The 23,280-nt window shown below is 32.9% G+C and overlaps 1 pseudogene across 1 annotated transcript in view; it reads left to right on the plus strand.

Annotated features, from left to right (window-relative positions):
• LOC143251664 (polyribonucleotide 5'-hydroxyl-kinase Clp1-like) overlaps positions 1-23,280 on the plus strand; it is an 83,015-nt pseudogene that overhangs the window by 7,946 nt on the left and 51,789 nt on the right. The gene's annotated exons all lie outside the window — the stretch shown is intronic.

Consider the following 23,280-nt stretch of genomic DNA (forward strand, 5'->3'; position numbering starts at 1 on the left):
TTGGATATTCGCACAAGACCACAGAAAAGTCATCTGGATTAGTCATCCCCAGATTTGAATTGGTAATTTAAAGGAGGACAGTGAACAATACCATCCGCCAACTCTTGCACTACTTTAAATGAATGATGGGATTTATTGTTTTTTTTTTTTTAGGATACTGAATAATCATATTGTTTTATGTAACGTTTTCACCAGTTTACTTTTTGTCAGAAATATTCGACATTAAGGTATATGACTATCTTAACATATTTGTGTAAGTATGTTACCCAAAATTCTTAAACTATAGTAAAAGTATAGTAGTTTTATGGGAAACATTTTTCTCACCAATCTGCTTGGATAATTCCCTGAAGTTCGTCATACAAGTTTCAATTGATTATTTTTACAGAAGAATTACGTCACTAGTCCTTTAAACAATGTAAACACTAGATGTTTTTCAGAAATACTTTTGCAAAATTTAGAAATGGGTAATTCATGGTGAGACAAACGTTCTCATTTGTAAGTCTCAGAGTTTATCACACTGAAATTCCGGTTTCCATACTTTCTTGGGCAGAACATTGATAGCACATTGTCTAGATTAGTGTTGAAGAACAAACAAGCAAACTCTGATATTCGAGATATTTGTTATCATTTATTTCTTTATTTTACATATTACAGTGGCGCATTTTCTTGGCTACAGATGTGTTAGTGATTGATTTTTTTTTCGTTATTAAATCTTTTATAAATAGAAATTGTTATTCTGTGTTCTTTTGCTAAGTAATAAAAGTAAGTATGAGATATTCCAATAGGTATGCTTAAATAAACTTTAAACCTCTTTACAAGTGAGTAAATACCTTTGGTTTCACCGTTGTGCAAGATAAAGTGATAAAAAAGGGGAGCATATTGCGCGCAAAAATATTACAGAAATTGAAATTGTATGACATCGCCAGAAGGGAAAGGCGTTGTAAGAAACACGTCATATATAACTGTAAGAAATGTACGATACCTTCTATTTTCTTTGTATATTTGTTTTACATAAACAAACAAGAAAACAAGAACAGCATGCGTTAAATAAATAACACTAGTCAAAGAACAGATAGAAGAGAATTTAGACTTTTCTGCTCTTTCTTTTAATGTCTTGTGGCATGAACTTGTCATAGTGAAATTTATCTATGAAGTAAGAGAAGTGGTCCGAAGTTGTATATGCGTGACTAACCTCACACTTGCTACACATCGATTCCTAGCATAAGTTTATATTTTATAAAGCTAGCATTTAAGCCGTTGGAAAATTAAGAACTCCACAGTAATGTATTCTCAAAGTTATGAATAACATAGGAGGTGTTGTAATGCGTAGAACGGTAGCGAGTAATTAGTTAAAGTAAAAAAACAACTTCTTTTACTGTTTCTTCTCGTCTGTTAGCTTATTATGCAGTAACAAATATCTCTAAAGAATTGTGCGTTATTTTGATTTAATTATCCTAGTATTTTGGTACGTGTGATGAGAAATTAGCCTTATGAAGATGAAACCTCGAAAAAATGGTTTCTAGTAACAGACATTTGGTAATCTTAATTACATTACAGAAATATTTATTTCTCCCCGGTGCAATCAACTCATCACCCAGGTAGGTTACAAGACAATGTTTGTTGCTTACGGCAAATGTTTCAATACTTCTTTAGAGATTTAAGATATTACCGTATTTTACTACTGTTAAAACAATAGAAAAAAATATAGGTTAACACAATACACTTGGGACAGAAGAACTACTCATTACGTTTAAACTTATCTTTTATCGAATCGCATATTTTAATCGTCTTGGGGCTTTGAGATTAAATTTTCGTTTATGAAGCACCAGTAATTAAATATGTATATACATAAAAAGAACGACTAGTTTTTACACCAGTTAAAACGCACACGTGAGCGGTCTACGTAAATTATAAGGTTTTTTACCACTATTCAGTTCCTCTAATGGACGCTTTTAGCGATTGCGGCCTTGGAAAAGTTCATTGTGGAACATCTCAGAAGTAGATTAAATAAATTAATAAATATTTGATAAATTAATGTTATAATCCTCAAATGTTGAATTAATTTGGTGAAGAATACTCGAGGGTGATGTGTTTACTGATTTATTGTTAATTTAAACAAATTTAGACTTACGTGCACTAATTTGTAGATTTACAAATATGTTTCCCTTTGTAGTTTAATACCTTAACTGGTGTGACTTCTAGTTTTAAAATGACTTTTTATAAATTATTTATGTACTAAATTACTTGTAAGCCGATGAAAATTTTATATACGGGATCCCTAATAACATATGAGTCGTGTAAAAAGTTAAACAAAAATAACATCGATATTACCTTTAATACCATTTATTACTACTGATATTTGTTGTACATTTCACATAAAATTATTTTTCATTCCTTTATATTGCAAGAGTAGCAGGTAGTTAATTGTATAAAACCAATTGAAGTTTAGGAAATGGTCAGTACATTTCATATTCACAATAGTCTTCCTAGTTCTACCTGCATACTAACAATAAAAGTATCCATTTCTCTTATGCTTTAAATTACTCTCATAAACGTACCACGAATAAAGAGTTATCTTAAAAAATACTGATTCTGTCTATGACTCTGGAACTGGTCTACAGTATATTCCATTTACTTAAAGCTCAGGACGTAACTTGAAATATAACAAGACAAAAAATCGTGATTTGTCTTAGAGCACAGAAATGAACCTATATAGTGTTAACTTTTCTTAGAACAAAGTAGATGTTATATAAATATTCCCTTATAATTCAAGATCTCTCTTAGTAAATTTTGATGATACGTATACGAGTGGTCCGAATCACTAGTTACAAGTAGTATAGTAACAGATATGCAGAAAATTTGTAAATATTCAGTCGACCCTTCATTAACTTCCTTTAAGACGTAAAAGTCTTAAGTAAGGTATAGTAATAAATGTCATACATCATAAATTTAAAGTTTTATTATTTCTTTTAATATAATCCTTTCATAAAACTTTTAAACCATCTCAAGCAACAAAGCATGTTAATTAAATTCATAAAGATGAATAATTTATTAACTACGACCAACAGACACATAAGACGGAAAGAAAACGATATCGATAGTGTTAAAAGCTTGTATTCGCAACCATGTTTTTTAAAGAAAGGGCTCACTTTCAAACATCAGTTCCGAAATGATATATTACAGTTGATAAGAAAATAACATAATATTTGTATTATAAATTAAAATAGATATAGTTGTAAAATTTATTATACAGAACAATGTAATATCTTCTTTTATTATTGTCTGATTTTTTAAAAAAATATTTATAAAATTTATATTTTATTTTTCAATGCATATTATATAGTTTAGACATACACACAAATCATCTATCATAGGACATTTTTATGTATAATAGTACTATATGTATGAGCTTTATAATAGCTATGTTTTACTAAGTCAATCTTGAGGATGTGATGTAATACGAAAAATTAACACGAGTGGTTCAGCAGTAATTCTGAGGACTTATAACACTAGTAATCCGGTTTCGATACTGTTGTTAGACACAGGACAAAGAGCACATTGTGTAGCTTTGTGCTTAGTATCAAACAAACAAAATATCAAAATTATTTTTATAACAATTACTTTCAGAGCGTATCTTTACTTTTGGCAGGAATCAGTATTAATTCACCTCTACGGTATAGCTGTAGCAATATGCAAAACCAAAATCTGTTGTTTGTGTGAGTATATCTTTGTACATTTGTAGATTGTAGTTGTGCGCAAAACAGATTACGTACAGTTTAAACATTGTAACAAATGTCTTCCGTGTATATTATAATGGCTATTGAGAGAATAACGGAACATTAGCGTATTTTTTGTTGTTTTAAAGTAGTTCAGATTAGAACCAAATACGCGTTCATTTAAACACAACTTTTCCTAAAATATCACTTTTTGCACAAATGTTAAATGTTCTCCTTTAAGAAGAGGCTCGAGATCTCCATGTCTTTCCCTTCCTTGCGTCTCCCGCGAGGACAGTGGTAAGCCTACGGGTTTACAACGCTGTGTTAACACAGCAGATAGCCCGATGAGGCTTCACTACGAGAACACACACTTCCTTCGTTACGCTCACGTTAAAGGGCAACTTTAGCTCTGATGGTATATCTGACGAATAAACCAGCCTCGTATAATTTTAGAACGTATAATGTAGTACATAAAAAAATTGTTGTTTTCTGCTAAATTTACTATCTGCTATTGACTTAGCTATTTTTTAAAATTTCATTAAAAACAAGTATCCATTCGAATGTTTAATAACACGATAAAAATAGACACGTTCAGAATATTTATACCTTTCAATACTCTCCTCACAGTCTCCACGGAAGAGGTAATCAAAGCGCACAATCAAAGGTTACCTTTTTTATATGCATAGAATATCTTTGAAAATACGAAATTTTAAATGGATAAACGTCAGAGAAAATTGCCAAAGTCTGTATATTAGACATGACAACTTTGAAATCCGTATAAGAAACTCTCTGCAGATTGTTACAGAATTATAATTATAAATGGCTGATATTATTAGAAATAGGAAGAAAACGGGCGTTACTGAGATGTGACCATAAACATGTCAATCCAACATTAAAAAGTTACTAGAACTCTGTAAACATGACATATTTACATTTCGAGCCATTTCTGTCTTTTATTACAAATATTTTCGTGGAGTGGCTGCACGTTTTACAAGAAGCATGACGCACTAAAGGAAGCTTCTTCTCCCAGTCATAGATATGTAAAGATGACATCTATATTTACTTTACGAGTCGTCTTTGTCCTTTGTTTCTCGTATTTTTGTGGAATGTTTGCATATTTGACAAGAAGCATGACGCACTAAAAAAAGCTTCTTCTTCCAGTTGTAGATATGCAAACATGATCTTTATGTTTACATTACGAGTCATTTGTGTCCTTTGTTGCACGTATTTTTGTGGAATGTTTGCACGTTTTACAAGAAGCATGACACACTAAAAAAAGCTTTTTCTTCCAGTCATAGATATGTGAAGATGACATCTATGTTTACTTTACGAGTCGTTTCTGTCCTTTGTTTCACGTATTTTTGTGGAATGGTTGCACGTTTTCCAAGAAGCATGACACACAAAAAGAAGCTTCTTTTCCCAGTCATAGATATGTGAAGATGACATCTACGTTTACTTTACGAGTCGTTTCTGTCCTTTGTTTCACGTATTTTTATGGAATGGTTGCACGTTTTCCAAGAAGCATGACGCACTTAAAGAAGCTTCTTCTCCCAGTCATAGATATGTAAAGACGACATCTATGTTTACTTTACGAGTCGTTTATGTCCTTTCTTTCACGTATTTTTGTGGAATGTTTGCACGTTTTACAAGAAGCATGACACACTAAAAGAAGTTTCTTCTCCCAGTCATAGATATGTAAAGATGACATCTATGTTTACTTTACGAGTCTGTTCTCTTCTTTGCTTCACGTATTTTTGTGGAATGTTTGCACGTTTTACAAAAAGCATGACACACTAAAAGAAGCTTCTTTTCCCAGTCATAGATATGTAAAGATGACATCTATGTTTACTGTACGAGTCGTTTCTGTCCTTTGTTTCTCGTATTTTGTTGGAGTGGTTGCACGTTTTACAAGAAGCATGACGCACAAAAAGAAGCTTCTTTCCCCAGTCATAGATATGTGAAGATGACATCTATGTTTACTTTACGAGTCGTTTCTCTCCTTTGTTTTACGTATTTTTGTGGAATGGTTGCACGTTTTCCAAGAAGCATGACACACTAAAAGAAGCTTCTTTTTCCAGTCATAGATATGTGAAGATGACATCTATGTTTACTTTACGAGTCGTTTCTCTCCTTTGTTTTACGTATTTTTGTGGAATGGTTGCACGTTTTCCAAGAAGCATGACACACTAAAAGAAGCTTCTTTTTCCAGTCATAGATATGTAAAAATGACATCTATGTTTACTTTACGATTCGTAGCTGTTTTTTGTTTCACGTATTTTTTTTGGAATGGTTGCACGTTTTATAAGAAGCATGACGCACTTAAAGAAGCTTCTACTTCCAGTCATAGATACGTAAAGATGACATCTATGTATACTTTACGATTCGAATCTGTCCTTTGTTTCACGTATTTTTGTGGAGTGGTTGCACGTTTTACAAGAAGCATGACACACTAAAAAAAGCTTTTTCTTCCAGTCATAGATACGTAAGGATGTCATCTATGTTTACTTTACGAGTCCTTTCTGTCCTTTATTTCACGTATTTTTGTGGAGTGGTTGCACGTTTTACAAGAAGCATGACGCACTAAAAGAAGCTTCTTTTCCCAGTGATAGATATGTAAAGATGACATCTATGTTTACTGTACGAGTCGTTTCTGTCCTTTGTTTCTCGTATTTTGTTGGAGTGGTTGCACGTTTTACAAGAAGCATGACGCACTAAAAGAAGCTTCTTTTCCCAGTCATAGATATGTGAAGATGACATCTATGTTTACTTTACGAGTCGTTTCTCTCCTTTGTTTTACGTATTTTTGTGGAATGGTTGCACGTTTTCCAAGAAGCATGACACACTAAAAGAAGCTTCTTTTTCCAGTCATAGATATGTGAAGATGACATCTATGTTTACTTTACGAGTCGTTTCTCTCCTTTGTTTTGCGTATTTTTGTGGAATGGTTGCACGTTTTCCAAGAAGCATGACACACTAAAAGAAGCTTCTTTTTCCAGTCATAGATATGTGAAGATGACATCTATGTTTACTTTACGAGTCGTTTCTCTCCTTTGTTTTACGTATTTTTGTGGAATGGTTGCACGTTTTCCAAGAAGCATGACACACTAAAAGAAGCTTCTTTTTCCAGTCATAGATATGTGAAGATGACATCTATGTTTACTTTACGAGTCGTTTCTCTCCTTTGTTTTACGTATTTTTGTGGAATGGTTGCACGTTTTCCAAGAAGCATGACACACTAAAAAAGCTTCTTTTCCAGTCATAGATATGTGAAGATGACATCTATGTTTACTTTACGAGTCGTTTCTCTCCTTTGTTTTACGTATTTTTGTGGAATGGTTGCACGTTTTCCAAGAAGCATGACACACTAAAAGAAGCTTCTTTTTCCAGTCATAGATATGTGAAGATGACATCTATGTTTACTTTACGAGTCGTTTCTCTCCTTTGTTTTACGTATTTTTTGTGGAATGGTTGCACGTTTTCCAAGAAGCATGACACACTAAAAGAAGCTTCTTTTTCCAGTCATAGATATGTGAAGATGACATCTATGTTTATTTTACGAGTCGTTTCTCTCCTTTGTTTTACGTATTTTTGTGGAATGGTTGCACGTTTTCCAAGAAGCATGACACACTAAAAGAAGCTTCTTTTTCCAGTCATAGATATGTAAAAATGACATCTATGTTTACTTTACGATTCGTAGCTGTTTTTTGTTTCACGTATTTTTTTTGGAATGGTTGCACGTTTTATAAGAAGCATGACGCACTTAAAGAAGCTTCTACTTCCAGTCATAGATACGTAAAGATGACATCTATGTTTACTTTACGAGTCGTTTCTCTCCTTTGCTTCACGTATTTTTGTGGAATGTTTGCATGTTTTACAAGAAGCATGACGCACTAAAAGAAGCTTCTTCTCCCAGTCATAGATATGTAAAGATGACATCTATGTTTACTTTACGAGTCTGTTCTCTCCTTTGCTTCACGTATTTTTGTGAAATGGTTGCACGTTTTACAAGAAGCATGACGCACTTAAAGAAGCTTTTTCTTCCAGTCATAGATATGTGAAGATGACATCTATGTTTACTTTACGAGTCGTTTCTGTCTTTTATTACAAATATTTTCGTGGAGTGGCTGCACGTTTTACAAGAAGCATGACGCACTAAAGGAAGCTTCTTCTCCCAGTCATAGATATGTAAAGATGACATCTATATTTACTTTACGAGTCGTCTTTGTCCTTTGCTTCACGTATTTTTGTGGAATGTTTGCACGTTTTACAAGAAGCATGACGCACTAAAAGAAGCTTCTTTTCCCAGTCATAGATATGTAAAGATGACATCTATGTTTACTTTACGAGTCGTTTCTGTGCTTTGTGTCACGTGTTTTTGTGGAGTGGTTGCACGTTTCACAAGAAGCATGACGCACTAAAAAAGCTTCTTCTTCCAGTCATAGATACGTAAAGATGACATCTATGTTTACTTTACGAGTCGTTTCTGTCCTTTCTTTCACGTATTTTTGTGGAATGTTTGCACGTTTCACAAGAAGCATGACGCACTAAAAGAAGCTTCTTCTCCCAGTCATAGATATGTAAAGATGACATCTATGTATACTTTACGATTCGAATCTGTCCTTTGTTTCACGTATTTTTGTGGAGTGGTTGCACGTTTTACAAGAAGCATGACACACTAAAAAAAGCTTTTTCTTCCAGTCATAGATACGTAAGGATGTCATCTATGTTTACTTTACGAGTCGTTTCTGTCCTTTCTTTCACGTATTTTTGTGGAATGTTTGCACGTTTCACAAGAAGCATGACGCACTAAAAGAAGCTTCTTCTCCCAGTCATAGATATGTGAAGATGACATCTATGTTTACTGTACGAGTCGTTTCTCTTCTTTGTTTTACGTATTTTTGTGGAATGGTTGCACGTTTTCCAAGAAGCATGACACACTAAAAGAAGCTTCTTTCTCCAGTCATAGATATGTAAAAATGACATCTATGTTTACTTTACGATTCGTAGCTGTATTTTGTTTCACGTATTTTTTTTGGAATGGTTGCACGTTTTATAAGAAGCATGACGCACTAAGAGAAGCTTCTTCTCCCAGTCATTTAAAAGAAAGGCGATATATTATCTTTAAAGGCGGAGATAACGTGTGTAATTTATAACGCACATTTTTGACTAGGAGAGAATTAGGTAGTCTTTAATTTTAGTGTTGCTTAGTAATTAGAATTGAGTCATGCTTGTGTTTTCTGGCCAGATTGTTTCTTTTCGTGTTGATTTTTAGTGTTCATAAGGCAGGCTGATGATATATTTATAAGGAGTGGACTGTAATACTGCGGTTGTTTAGAGGTTAGGGTACTGTAGTGATGATTAGAGGTCATTATTATTATTATGTTGGTAGTTTTCACCTAGTTAGTAATCATACTTTGTTTTAGTAGTTTAGGTGTATATCATGAAGCTTTTGTTTATAGAAGTCAATATGTCAGACAATGACCATTTGTCTTGCTTTTGTTGATAGAAGTCAGACTGTCAGATGATGGTAATTTGTCTTGTTTTTGTTTATAGAAGTCAATCTGTCAGACAATGACCATTTGTCTTGCTTTTGTTGATAGAAGTCAGACTGTCAGATGATGGTAAATTGTCTTGTTTTTGTTTATAGAAGTCAATCTGTCAGACAATGACCATTTGTCTTGCTTTTGTTGATAGAAGTCAGACTGTCAGATGATGGTAATTTGTCTTGTTTTTGTTTATAGAAGTCAATCTGTCAGACAATGACCATTTGTCTTATTTTTGTTTATAAAGTCAGACTGTCAGACGATGGTCATTTGTCTTATTTTTGTTTATAGAAGTCGGACTGTCCGACGATGGTCATTTGTCTTGTTTTTGTTTATAGAAGTCAATTTGTCAGATGATGGTAAATTGTCTTGTTTTTGTTTATAGAAGTCAATCTGTCAGACAATGACCATTTGTCTTGCTTTTGTTGATAGAAGTCAGACTGTCAGATGATGGTAATTTGTCTTGTTTTTGTTTTTAGAAGTCAATTTGTCAGACAATGACCATTTGTCTTGCTTTTGTTGATAGAAGTCAGACTGTCAGATGATGGTAATTTGTCTTGTTTTTGTTTATAGAAGTCAATCTGTCAGACAATGACCATTTGTCTTGCTATTTTTGATAGAAGTCAGACTGTCAGATGATGGCAATTTGTCTTGTTTTTGTTTATAGAAGTCAATCTGTCAGACAATGACCATTTGTCTTGCTTTTGTTTATAGAAGTCAGACTGTCAGGTGATCGTAATTTGTCTTGTTTTTGTCTAGCAGTTAGAAGATGGTTTTTAATCATACTTTTACTTCATATTCAGTATTTAAACTGTAGTCGTGCTTTTATTTATTAGTCGGGCGATTGTCAGTAGTCATGCTTTTTTCAGTATTAAGGTGATGACCAGTAGTCATGTTTTTGTCATTCGGTGAGTAATAGTAATGTATTTATTTAATAATATGTTAATGGCTAGCCTTTACTTAGAGGTCGGGCGATGGTCACATTCATCCATGTTCAATAGTCATAATCACCATTAATGTTTGGTCAAAGCAGACTACCTACACAAATCAGAGCTGCAAAGTAACTTAATAATTAATACAGCTAATTCGGTAAAACGTACTGATTAAATGTATACATGTATGCATTTATTCATCAGTTGAGTATTGTCGCTGTTATGATAATCCAATAATATCTCTCAAAGTTCATCCACTGTAGGAGATATTGTTTATTCTTAAATCCATATACTGGAATAACAATGCAAAATAATCATACTAATAAATAACATAAAATACAATAAAAGAACAGAAATAAATGTGCTATATCTGTTACTGACATACATCAATATAAGTTAACGGTGACTGGCGATTAAGCGGACCATGCAAGTAAGTTATGGTTGTGTATAGTTGTAAGGAATGTGTTAGCCTTTCAGAAATGTAATAGTTTATTAACATTTTGTCACTTTCGAATATCTCTGCTTATGTTTAATTTAGCTGGGTTTTTTATGTTTACCTTCTCATTGTTCTTATCTACACGTGTTAGGAAAACATGACATTTAAAAACAAGAGTTCATTGGACTGCATGGGTTTTTCTACGAAAATTTGTAACTAAGTCAACTTGTTGGGTAAACCGTACAAACAACAATGATGTGTGTACTCCACTAAACATGGTAAATATTTACCCGAATGAATTTTATCCAATAATTTTCATAATAACTAGCCAAAAAAAAATTCCAACATCCAATGAAATGTATGCAAGTTATTTTATATCAACAAGAAAATACAGGATATTTGTATATCAGAGAAGAGGATAGGAGTAGTAATATGTTTAATGTTTACATATTTAATAAAGTATGAGCCAATCAGAGCGGGGGTAGTGAGTGGGTGCAACATAACGTGACTTTAACGGAGGTTTGTCAAAAGAAAATATATCGACATATTTATGATGTCTGAGATTTGACATTAAATGTTTTCAGTGCTTAGCACATAATGTAAGATAATACGAGAGAAACAGTAGAAACACATTTCTTCTCCTGTAAGCGTATTTCCGAAAGGGAAATCGTTTGTGTAATAACGCCATTCTTTCTAGGGGCCTTGAATATCACATTTATTTTTCTGTTGACGTAAGATAATATTCTATAGTCTACACGTTACAAACGCGTTGGGCAAACATTGTGGGCGGTGATGCTTATATTTATATACAAGTGATATGGTAAGTTTGTTTTACCCCTCCCTAAGAACATACTGTTGTGTTGAACGCCATGATTATTGTTAAAGATGTTTTCGCGAGAATTAAAAGATGAATGAAGCGTGAATGTAATAGAATTCTCGAGAATCGACAAATATCTTGAATAAATATACTCGTATTGTAATGTATCATAAAAGCTCCCATTCTTTCATTCACAATGTTCTTGGTGCTTAAAATTTTGGAATTTCGGAAATAATATTTTAATTGTTAGTTTTGCCAAATGTATCAATACAGTAAGAGTTTTTAACATTACCTGTAATTCCTTTAGGGAATATTATATGTACACGTACCTTAATTTCCTCGGCTAGAAAACAAAACTGCTTAGTAATTCCGTCTTCTATATTTCACATTATTAGTTTTCAAATATTGTAATTACAAGGGGTATTTCCGTCTCAGAAAATGTAAATCCCCAGTCTAACACATCTTTACGATCCAAGTGTACAAGTATTTTGCATCTGATAGGGCTGTTACACACCCTTTCTAAAACAACCAGTTTTCAATGGAGTTGCACTACGTACTAAATGCTAAAAAAATTCAAAATGTACTTCTAATACATCCTGCTAAAATGCGGCTTTATACCAGTTGTGAATATTACGTATCTTGATGGCATGTATAATCAAAATCAATTTGAAAATAACGTACTCAAACCTTTGTATAAACATTAAATAAAGTATTAATTAATAACGCACCATTCATATTTTAACAACACTAAACTACTCCTATTTTAAATAAAACTCTTTATTGTAGTTAGAATTACATGTTTGCTTACATACTATGTAAGATAAATGTATTTTACTTGTTTCTTACAGTTAAGGGGGTCTGGCATGGCCAAGCGCGTAAGGCGTGCGACTCGTAATCCGAGGGTCGCGAGTTCGCGCCCGCGTCGCGCTAAACGTGCTCGCCCTCCCAGCCGTGGGGGTGTATAATATTACGGTCAATCCCACTATTCGTTGGTAAAGAGTAGCCCAAGAGTTGGCGGTGGGTGGTGATGACTAGCTGCCTTCCCTCTAGTCTTACACTGCTAAATAAGGAACGGCTAGCACAGATAGCCCTTGAGGAGCTTTGTGCGAAATTCCAAAACAAACAATACAGTTAAGAAAGTTTTGTGTAAGTGTTAAATTGTTTAAGTACTGGCCCTGAAACCTTATCACTTTTAATATAAGGTAAAATTATAGTCGTCCTAATAAAAGATTTATTTACATTACAGCTAATTATGTATGTATTTTGATAGGATACATTTCCAAGGTCTTTAAAACGTATATTATTGCATATTATGATACGTGAGAGAGACTTTTAATAGAAGGACCGGCACAAGTTGGTTCACTTTATTTATAAAGTTTAATTATAAGCTATATAATTGTTTTACGATGGAACAGAACTGTTAAGTAAGGTCGTACGGTACTAAAAGCAAAGTTCAGAACGTCTAGCCAGAAACCATAGTAAATTAACATTTATTAATTAAGTATACTTGTAGAAAACGACTACTAAAACACGGATATTTACCTTAAGAAAAAAAATACATGTATCAGTAAGTGATTTTTTGAGTTTAAACATAATTTCAAATAATAGCTGAATATAAATTTTTATAAGTATGATAAATTTCAAACCATTGAGTAGCATAGAACGTATTACATATTCATATAGGTGTGTTATGTACTTTCTATGCCTTATTAAAGAACAAATGTTTATTATTTGTTCTTCTACTACCGGAGTACGATCAATACCATGTTACAGAGATTTAGTACGTAATGTTAGAACGATTTTGGAATACCAACTCATTGTTATAGACCATATACACATGTCCTGTCATGCTCTATCTAACGACTGACCATCCTGACAATAGCTCTGTTGCAAAAGGCTCCGTCATTAGGTTGTCATGTATAAAAAACACTGCAACTTTCTGTTGATTTCCATAAAGCATCTAGCGTATGAGAAGGATGGTTTCCAAGTATCCGTTTCAAGAGTCCGTTTCAAGATATATTTGGTGACTTGACCGATTTGTTTTCATATGGAGTAACATGGATACCTGTTTTGTTCTCCAGTTGCTTAAGTATACAATGGTTGAAGGAATATGTCGTGGAAGTAACTTGTATAAACATGACTTGTGTTGCGTTTCCAGAGTGAGATCCTTCTTGACTGTGTTGAACGTTGTTGGCTAGGGTACCTAGATGGATTTTACCACTTACCTTGGTGTTTGTAGATAACCAATTATAAGACGCCGCTCTTTGGTTACCATCACTGGAATATGATTTTTTTTGTAGGTCTATTTCTGGATGTTTCTGGTGTCCCAAGCTCATCCATATTCCTTTGCTTTTATTGACATTAAATACGAGATAATCCCTTCTTGGAAACTCTAAATCACAGGTATGAACAAATATTTATTGATTCGGTGTATGAATATATTGCTTCACGAATATGTGGAACAGCATTCACAAAAGTGAGAAAATTTCGGTAGTATCAAATTACCTACGGATGCTAAACATTATCAAACTGTAGTTCCGGTACACATCATCCCACTACGAATTGATATTACTAGTGGTTATCACATAACTTGCTGATTTACCTATTTAAACTCGTTTTAATACAAGTACTCAACCCTTTATTAATGTAAATTATCGTTTTGCTTTAAGCGTTTTTGTCAAACTCAGTCATTGTAAATTTTGGTGCAAATATACAACTGTTTTAATCACCCCAACGTGTTTTTCATCTGAATACGTGGTAGTCGAAGAAGAGTATAACGACATGGTAATATTGATTTTTAGATGGTCAGGCATGGCCAGGTGGATCGCGGGTTCGAATCTCCGTCGCACCAAACATGCTGGCCCTTTTAGCCGTGGGGACGTTATAATGTTACGGTCAATCCCACTATTCGTTGATAAAAGAGTAGCCAAGAGTTGGCGGTGGGTGGTGATGACTAGTTGCCTTCCCTCTAGTCTTACACTGCTAAATTAGGGACGGCTAGCGCAGATAGCCCTTGTGTAGCTTTGCGCGAAATTCAAAACAAACAATAACTGTAATACTAATAATATGCTTGTATTAATTTCTTTTTTTATGTAGTTCATATGTTATTAGGGATTCTGTAGCCAAAGCAACAAAGCAATGTATGTACAATCACTTTTATACATAAACAGCTTAAAGATCTGTTGGGTCCAGTGTCTAGATTTAATACATGAAAATAGGTGAGGGCTGGATATGACATACTGTTCTTTTTAAAGTTCAGTTTATGTCTCCTTGAACTACAAGAAAAATTAGGAAAAAATGACAGATGAATAGTTAATATAAGATGTTTCTTTTTTTTTTTATTCCAGGTGAGGGTGAGATAATGATATGATCTGAATCTTCGTTATAAACTATGAAATTATAAACTATAAAACTGTAAAGTATGAAACTATAAACTATAAAACTATAAACTATGAAACTATAAACATCAATAAATTCGATGGAATTTGTTGCTGTTGGCTGCATAAATTTGGTAGTGACTGTTTTACAGTATATGTTTCTATTAGAGATTGGATAAGTAGCATATTAGATTAGATACTGGATATCTAGTTCTAGATATCAGAATGGATAGTAGATGTGTACATATATAACGAAAATTCACCACAGGTGTGACCTACAACAACTTCATATACTATATATGGTGCTAAACTAACTTTTCTTGTCTTTTTATTTTTCAAATTTCAATAAGAATACACGTAGGAATGAACCGTTTCACATGAGTGAATAAACAGAATTAAATGCTCTTTAAGAATACATGACATTTGGCTTACCAAAGATGTACTTCCGTAACCGTGTATAATCTTTTACAGTAGTTTTATTGTTCTATTATGACAAGATAGATCTGGCTTACCCAAGCTGTTTTTCCGTAACCGTGTATTACCTGGTACAGCACTTTTATTGCTCTATTATGACAGGATAGACCTGGATTAACCATAAACTGTATTTCAGTAATCGTCAAAGATAAACTGTGAAATACTGAGAGTTAAATTACAAGTTAATGGTGGGGAAATTTGGTTGAATGTATGAACTTTTCACCTGTAACGGTAAGGCTCATTCGATAGAAGAGAAGTCTGTCAGAAGTTTTAATTAAATACCATTTAATATTTACATTGTTAATTGCTTTTCCAATGACTTGGTACATGTTTAAGAAAAATAACAAAATATTTTATTTACAAAATTTAGAAACTCGACATACTGTTTTGTCGTATTCATGTAAATTTGCGAATTAAACTTTTTCAGTGGTGTGAATTCTTTATCGGTTTCAATAGTAATGTCACATAGCAGCAAAATCGCTATTTGATCAAAACATTTTGAATAAGGATTTCCTATAAGATACAAATAAATGGTTAAAATCATTGTAATGAAACAATAATATATGTTCCGTTGCCTTGGTTGTAAGCTCGAAGGCTTATAACAGTAAATGTCCAGATCAATATCCTAGGGGCAAAGATAGCCCAATGGAAAAGCTTCGCTCTTAAACAAAATGTTCTCTAGTGTACTGTCTTATAGAGCTAAAATATGGGAGTTGATTCCCCACGGTGGACACAGAAGATAGCTCAATGTGACTTTGTTTTAAACTAAACAAATAAACAAACCTAAACAAAGAACGAACAATAGTTAAATGGTTAATAGTTTCAGTGATGTCGAGAAAACCCACTTGTAGAGAAATATATATGCAAAAACGGCTCGTTTGGGTTGAGAAAAACCTGACGATGACCGAAGAAGGTCGAAACGTTGTTCGCTCTTCTATGTAAAATATTTTCTCAACCCAAACGAGCCGTTTTTGCATATAGGTTAATGGTTTGGTTAATCAACTTTCACCAGAACGTAATGAACAGTTGTAGAGATATTAATATTTAGTTTTATTCCACCTAATTATAAATGGATTTGGGTCATATAATTATTTCTCCGTACTCCTGATGTTAGCGTTGTAAGTCTGTAGATTTATCGCTGTACTAGCGGTGGGGCTAATACTGAGAAATAATCCAGTTAAACCGAATAATAAGCCGTTGTGGTACATTCTGTGTAATGGACTTCGTAATGATTTTCAATTACGCCTCTTCGAAGGCCCTAGCAGTGTGTATCTGTACAATAAGAGAACAGTGCTTGTAACGAGGGATAAAATAATAATATTTGTTATTCTGTAGAGAAGACAGTTTATACATCTACATCTCTACACGCCTTCTGGTGTGTGCATGCACCAGACAACTAGAAAAGATTACATCTGGCTTCCGATATAACTTGATAAAAAAGTTGAGTGTTCACCAAGGACCAGTTTCATAACTTCTTGTTGGTGTATGTCAACGTTCGAACGCGTCATGATAAGGTGGTTAAGAGGTGCACGTTATTGTTCTGACCTGGCATGATCAGGTGGTTAATAAGTGCATGTTAATGTTCTGACTTGGAATGATCCGGTAGTTAATAAGTGTATGTTAATGTTCTGACCTGGCATGATAAGATGGTTAAGGCGCTTGACTAGCAAACTGAGAGTCACGGATCAAATCACCCTTCCCACCGAACATTCTCGCTCTTTCAGCTGTGGGGAAGTTATAACTTCAAACCAGTCACACTGTACGTTAATAAAAGAGTAGATCGAGAGTTGACGGTGGGTGATGTTGAATAGCTGCATTCCCTTTAGTCTATCACTAATAATTAGGAATGGCTAGGTGAGATTGCCGTTGTGTAGTATTGCGCGAAATTCGCAAAATACAACAAAAGTCGATGTTCAAGGTGTAACGGATTTACCGTTATATGTTTATTATCATTACCTACGTTTGTTTCACCATAGTTTTCTTTTTTACAAGTGATGTATATTCTTGACTATGTATTGCGCAAGTCCCGTCTGTTCTTAAAATTTCTAGAAGATTCTTGAGAGTAAGAATCAACAATATTTGTGTTGAGAAATACTAGCGTGTTCGAACTTTGGTGAACGTTCTAGAAATTCGCCTTAACTTATATAAAGCCGACGCTCTGAGAATGATAATTATTATTGGACAGCTATAGTCAGTAGGAAGCCATAACTGTGATTAGCGCCTGTTAATCAGAAAAATACAGATATTTGACCAGGAACGTTCATATATCTCGAATATACAAATTGTTTAATTTCAGTGAATTAACTTCGGACGTTAGTGATTCTAAGAAGATATTAGATATTGTCGCCAGTGAAACTTACGTGGGCTTGAAACATAGCCAGCCGTCAAATATTGTAAGAAATATGAAGCTATGGTTCATGAGAGTTTTAATAACCTTTTAGTTGTAGAAAATATAACTGATATTTGAGTGAAATATATCCATTACTTTTCCATAAAGGATTAGTAGCCTATAGGGATTAACGTGTCGGGCTGCTTGTAATACGGTTCAGGCTTCTAAATGTAAGAAGGGTTGAACATGTTCCTCATTTTTATTGAATAATATCTGGGCTTGTTTTAAAACTGAAATTCCCTTTATTCGATTCAAAGAGCTGGAGAATGCTTTAGTAATGCTGAATGTTGTTGACTACCTTCCTTCTGGCCATTAGTTCAAAATTATGGATGGCTATGTCTGAACCGTAGAGGTCTCTAACGTGGTCGCTTAACTCACGTTCGCATAAGATACCGTTCAGATAAAGTAATGTTGTTTTCTATACTTCCTATAGAAATAACATTAAAAGTTTGAACAATACTATCAAAGTTTTCTGTGCGAAAATAATATTTGAAATGTCTTTCCCATAGAAACCAGTGTTTTGTTGAGATAGTTCTAACTGATGGAGCTCTAATAATAGTAACATAGTTTTAAAAGAGAGCTAGGCGTTAGAGAACTGTTAATGCTACTTGTAATAAAAACGAGCATAGCTAAAAAAGGAAGCTTTTTAGAAATATATATAGCAGCAGTTTTGAAGAGATACAAAGAAAAATATCTTAGTTTCTAAAGAATGCTAAGTAAGTTATTAATCGCCACTGAATATACGTGCGTACAAACGTTTGAGGATTTATTTTCTTACCTTAAGTCCCGTACGATTAAGTACAATACAAAGATATGCAGCTTTACTGGTGTTCAAAAACAACATAACAAAGCATCATTACAAGTCATAACGTTAAAAAAAAACGGCGTACAAAAGTTTTCTCATATTACAAAAGCCCCCGTTGTTACTTTTAGTTAGTGTGGTGGGATACAGATAGCATTTGAGGGAAGCAGATAGTTTTGACTGTAGTGGTTTGAAAGAACGATAAAACTCTCTTAGATGCACGAGTTTCTAGTTAAAGATAAGAGGATTACTGTTCACATACTTACATTGCTTAAAACAAATACAGGAAAATAACCATATTACGCGTTCAGTCTGTACAATCTGTGACAAATAGCAAAACTTCGGTAAAAATTGTCCATTTAAACCAGTTTTAACATTATGTGTATTAACCCATGACATTTCAGTATTATATGTATTAACACATGACATTTCAGTATTACTTATATGTGTTAACCCATGACATTTCAGTATTACTAATATGTATTAACCCATGACATTTCAGTACTACTTATATGTATTACTCCATGACATTTCAGTATTATTTATATGTGTTAACCCATGACGTTTCAGTATTACTTGTATGTGTTAACCCATGACATATTAGTTAACTTGTAGTAAAAAAGAACCAGAAGAAAGAAGAACACGAAATTCAAACTTTTTCTGTGATGTTTACAGAATCTGTGACTCATAATTATATAAATATTATTATGTCAGGAGACATTGTATTAGTATTGTGAAGTGCTGATGACCTATTGCGGAGATTATTGAGATATAATATCAATGAACACTCTGAGCCATCCCTAAATAGGTTTTGTTTGTTTGTTTCGAATTAAACACAAAGCTACACAATGGGCTATCTGTGCTCTGCCCACCACGGGTAATGAACACGGTTGCTAAATAGGCTGCTAAATATATAATACTTGCAGAGAAAAAAAACATATTAACCCATAACCTTTCACCATGATATTGAAAAGTAGACACACATTATTTTATAATCATTCAGTATTACTTACATATTTTCACCATGGATATTGAATACTAAACACGTTATATTATAAACCCGTGGTCTATCAATCACACTACTAACTGCTTTAATCCACACCCGTACCCCGCTGGAACAGGGGTAAGTCTTCGGAGTTATAACGCTAAAACCAGGGGTTGGATTCTCCTTAGTGGACACAACAGATAGCCTGATGTGGCTTTGCGATAAGAAAACATAAACACACACATTCAAACTCTCGCATTTAAAAATTCTGTTGCAAGATAGCGAATAATACACAACAAAAACTTACATTTTACGTTGTACAAACAATAGTATCCGCCCTCAGTGACAGGAAAAGTTTAAGTTAATCTATCATTTTAAAATATATATTTCGTGGACTTTAAAAAGGTTAATTGTGTTGCACTCTTGGTTTCACTCAGAGTTAAAGCTGTGAACTACTTATGCTGCCCAACGTAAAATTGTTGAGCATTTCAGTCATGCTAAGAGTCGCTCAACAATAACATATGGTAAATAAATATTTTTATTCTTTAAGTTACGTCACCTTTTAAATAAGAATGACAGTGCGATTAACTCATAACATTTTACACTAGAATATCTTGTTTGTGGAATGACACTTTGTTAAGTTTATATTCATGTTTGATTTCCTGTCATCTCAAAAGTGAATGTTGAGCAACTTTCGAAATGCTGCGCTGGAAGCGACCACCGTAAACGGCAGACAGACGGACAGACACCACATTAAATAGTGCTAGTCATAACCACTTTTTAACACTCTACTGTTGAATTTTAAATGCTATAAATGTAGTAGAAAACATTATAAAAAATAAAGAAATTGGTAACAAACCATGTAGGACACTTAATATAAAAGAAACAATAATTCCATGTGTTTATTTCTACATATAATTGTGAAGTAAAGGCTATAATTATGAGTCCAAAAAGAACACGAAAAATTCCAAGAATAAGGAAACTTGGGTAAAAATAGTAAAATAATTTACAATTATATCATTCATCCTTTGTATAAATTCATAATTTATCTATACGAAGTTTTTCAGAGCTATAGTAATCCCAGTATACCAAATCTAAAATTACGTAAATTATAGGCTTGTTGTATTGTTATCAATGTTGTCTAAAATATCGAACAGTAACTATATTTTAAATAAACGCTTCTTCTCAAAAAACGATATCGAGTTTGAGAAAGGTTAAATATTAAAGAGACTTGTTTTTTTTTTGTAGAATTTCATACAAAGCTACTCGAGAGTTTTCTGCGCTAATGGTCCCTAGTTTTGAAGAGATAGACTAATAGGAAGAAAGCTATTCTACACCACCCACTGGTAATTTATGGGCTGCTCGTTATCAACGAAAAGTAGGATTAAACATTACATTATAACGCCCCCACGATTGAAAGAGTCAGCATGAGAAATAAAATATTTCGATCTTACGACGCGCTGGTTGCGAGTCGAGCGCCATAACGTCGTGGTAGATCTTCTGAATGGGAATGAGGAAAAACCGCTAATCGTATTTTTGGATTAAAAAAAGTATTTAATACAGTATCCCATCGAATATTTTTAGATAAAATACAAACTACAGAGATAAGTGGAGCCAATTAAAGTGATTAAAACCTTATCTATATTGAAAGATACAAACTATTAAAATGAATAAAAACTTTGATGATACGAATACAGAAAAGTGTTTGTTTGTTTTTGAATTTCGCAAAAAGTTACTCGAAGGCTATCTGGGTTAGTCGTCCCTAATTTAGAAGTGTAAGACTAGAGAGAAGGCAACTAGTCATCACCACCCACTCTTAGGCTACTCTTTTACCAACGAATAGTGCGATTGATCGTCACATTATAACGTCCTCACGGCTGGAAGGGAGAGCGAGCACGTTTGGCACCATGGGGATGCGAACCCGCGCCCCTCAGATGACGAGTCACACGCCTTAACACGCTTGGCCATGCCAGGCCCGCAAAAAAGTGTTGAGTTTTACAGTTTATGTAATTGGTACCATTTTTTAAAAATAATATACTAAATATTTTTGTAATTTAAATTTAAATTATAAAACAATATAAAATTATTTAGATACAACATTAACATTTACGTTTGCTATTATAGAAATATTATAATATAAAATTAGAGATGATTTGCAAATAGTAGGAAGTTGACTTTTTAGAAATAAGTTATGTATTATATATAAATAAAACAAAATATATATTTCTGAATTAAAAATTAATTATTTTAGATTATATTTTTTAATAATAGGAATATAAATAATAGCAGTTTTGATATTGGCAGAACGAAGGAGTTTATTTCATAAAATATTTAGGCTTACTATTGATAAAACGTTAAACTAAAACAGTGGTTAAGACTGAAAAAACAAGCAAAATCTATTGTTTATGTACGTTAAAATCTATTGCTAGAAAAACATTTAAAAGTTTAAAGGACACTGAAAAATATAATCTAATAATATCAAATATAGAGCCAGTATTAACCAGTTCATTCTTATCAATAATTATATTGAATTAAAAAAAAAAAACATTTAAGAGCTTTGATGCTATAACAATAGAAACATTTTATTTTGGTAAAGTTTACGTTAGTGTTTCTATTGCTAAATAATTTAAAGTTGTTTCACGAATTTGGGTAAATTACAGCTCTGTGTCAATAAACACCAAATTTCTACGACAATGTCACAAACAAAAGTTACCACTGTTTCATATTACACGAATTATTGCACTCCGTGTATTTTTGTCTGATAATGTATTTGTGCAATTTATCTAGCAAATAGATACAGGGAAATCCAGTGGGATATAGCTTTAGCCTACAAGTTACATAATTGCATTTATATGAGGTAGAATTTTCATACATTAAAAACCTTATTGAAAAAGACATTAGCATGTCAGTCGTGGTATAGATATAAAATCCAAATGCCTGTCATATGACCGTAAATTCTGATTAATTTTTAGTTTAAAAATTAAATCTAAATAAATGTTTTATGAACATGTTTTTTTAAAATTAATTGTAGTGATAATCGGGTTATCTGCTGAGTCTACTGAAGGAAGCCAACTCCTGATTATAAGGTTGTAAATCCGTGGACTTACCGCTGTACTGACGTGTCATAATAATAAATGTATAAAATATTTTTTCCTAGTATTTAACAAAATCAACATTTTGTTTTTGTTTATGCTTGGTCATCTCTGGTAAGTGGTCCTCCATTAAAATCTTGATATATGTATATTTTTATGTAATGTTTTAAATTGCTTCTTGTTAAAGGCCTATATAATATTGAAGCATGCGCAAAAACTTTTTTTCGAAAAAATATTATTATAGAGTTAGTTTCTGATCCTGCAATTTACTAATTGTGATGGCAAAAATAAAATAATTTGAAAGTAAAGACAGAATGCTATAAGTAAAAGTATGACTGTTCATAGAAAATATTTGACTAAATGTTTTAAAATCTAATAAATAAATTTAAGAACATCAACAGTAATGTACTGTGGCATCCTTGAGCTGAAAAGTTATTTAAGTTGTATTTAACAGAGATACTGTCATTTACATGTAATATGCTATTATCTCTGATTTAATTTAAAATATATTTGCATTTTTCCAAATATTCAAAATATGGTGCTGTAAATGTCATAATAAATTTGAATTAAAAGTAAAAAAGAAAACTTATCATAAAATTCTGGCTTAACTTGGATTGAACGGGATGCTTCTGCATTATAGTTGAACGCCATAAACCTATAACATCCAATTTTCCTTAAGCGAATGTTTACCAAATATTTTTATAATCTTAATCTAAA

The sequence above is a fragment of the Tachypleus tridentatus genome, chromosome 6 (assembly GCF_004210375.1).
Source record: "Tachypleus tridentatus isolate NWPU-2018 chromosome 6, ASM421037v1, whole genome shotgun sequence".
NCBI classification, from domain to species: domain Eukaryota; kingdom Metazoa; phylum Arthropoda; class Merostomata; order Xiphosura; family Limulidae; genus Tachypleus; species Tachypleus tridentatus.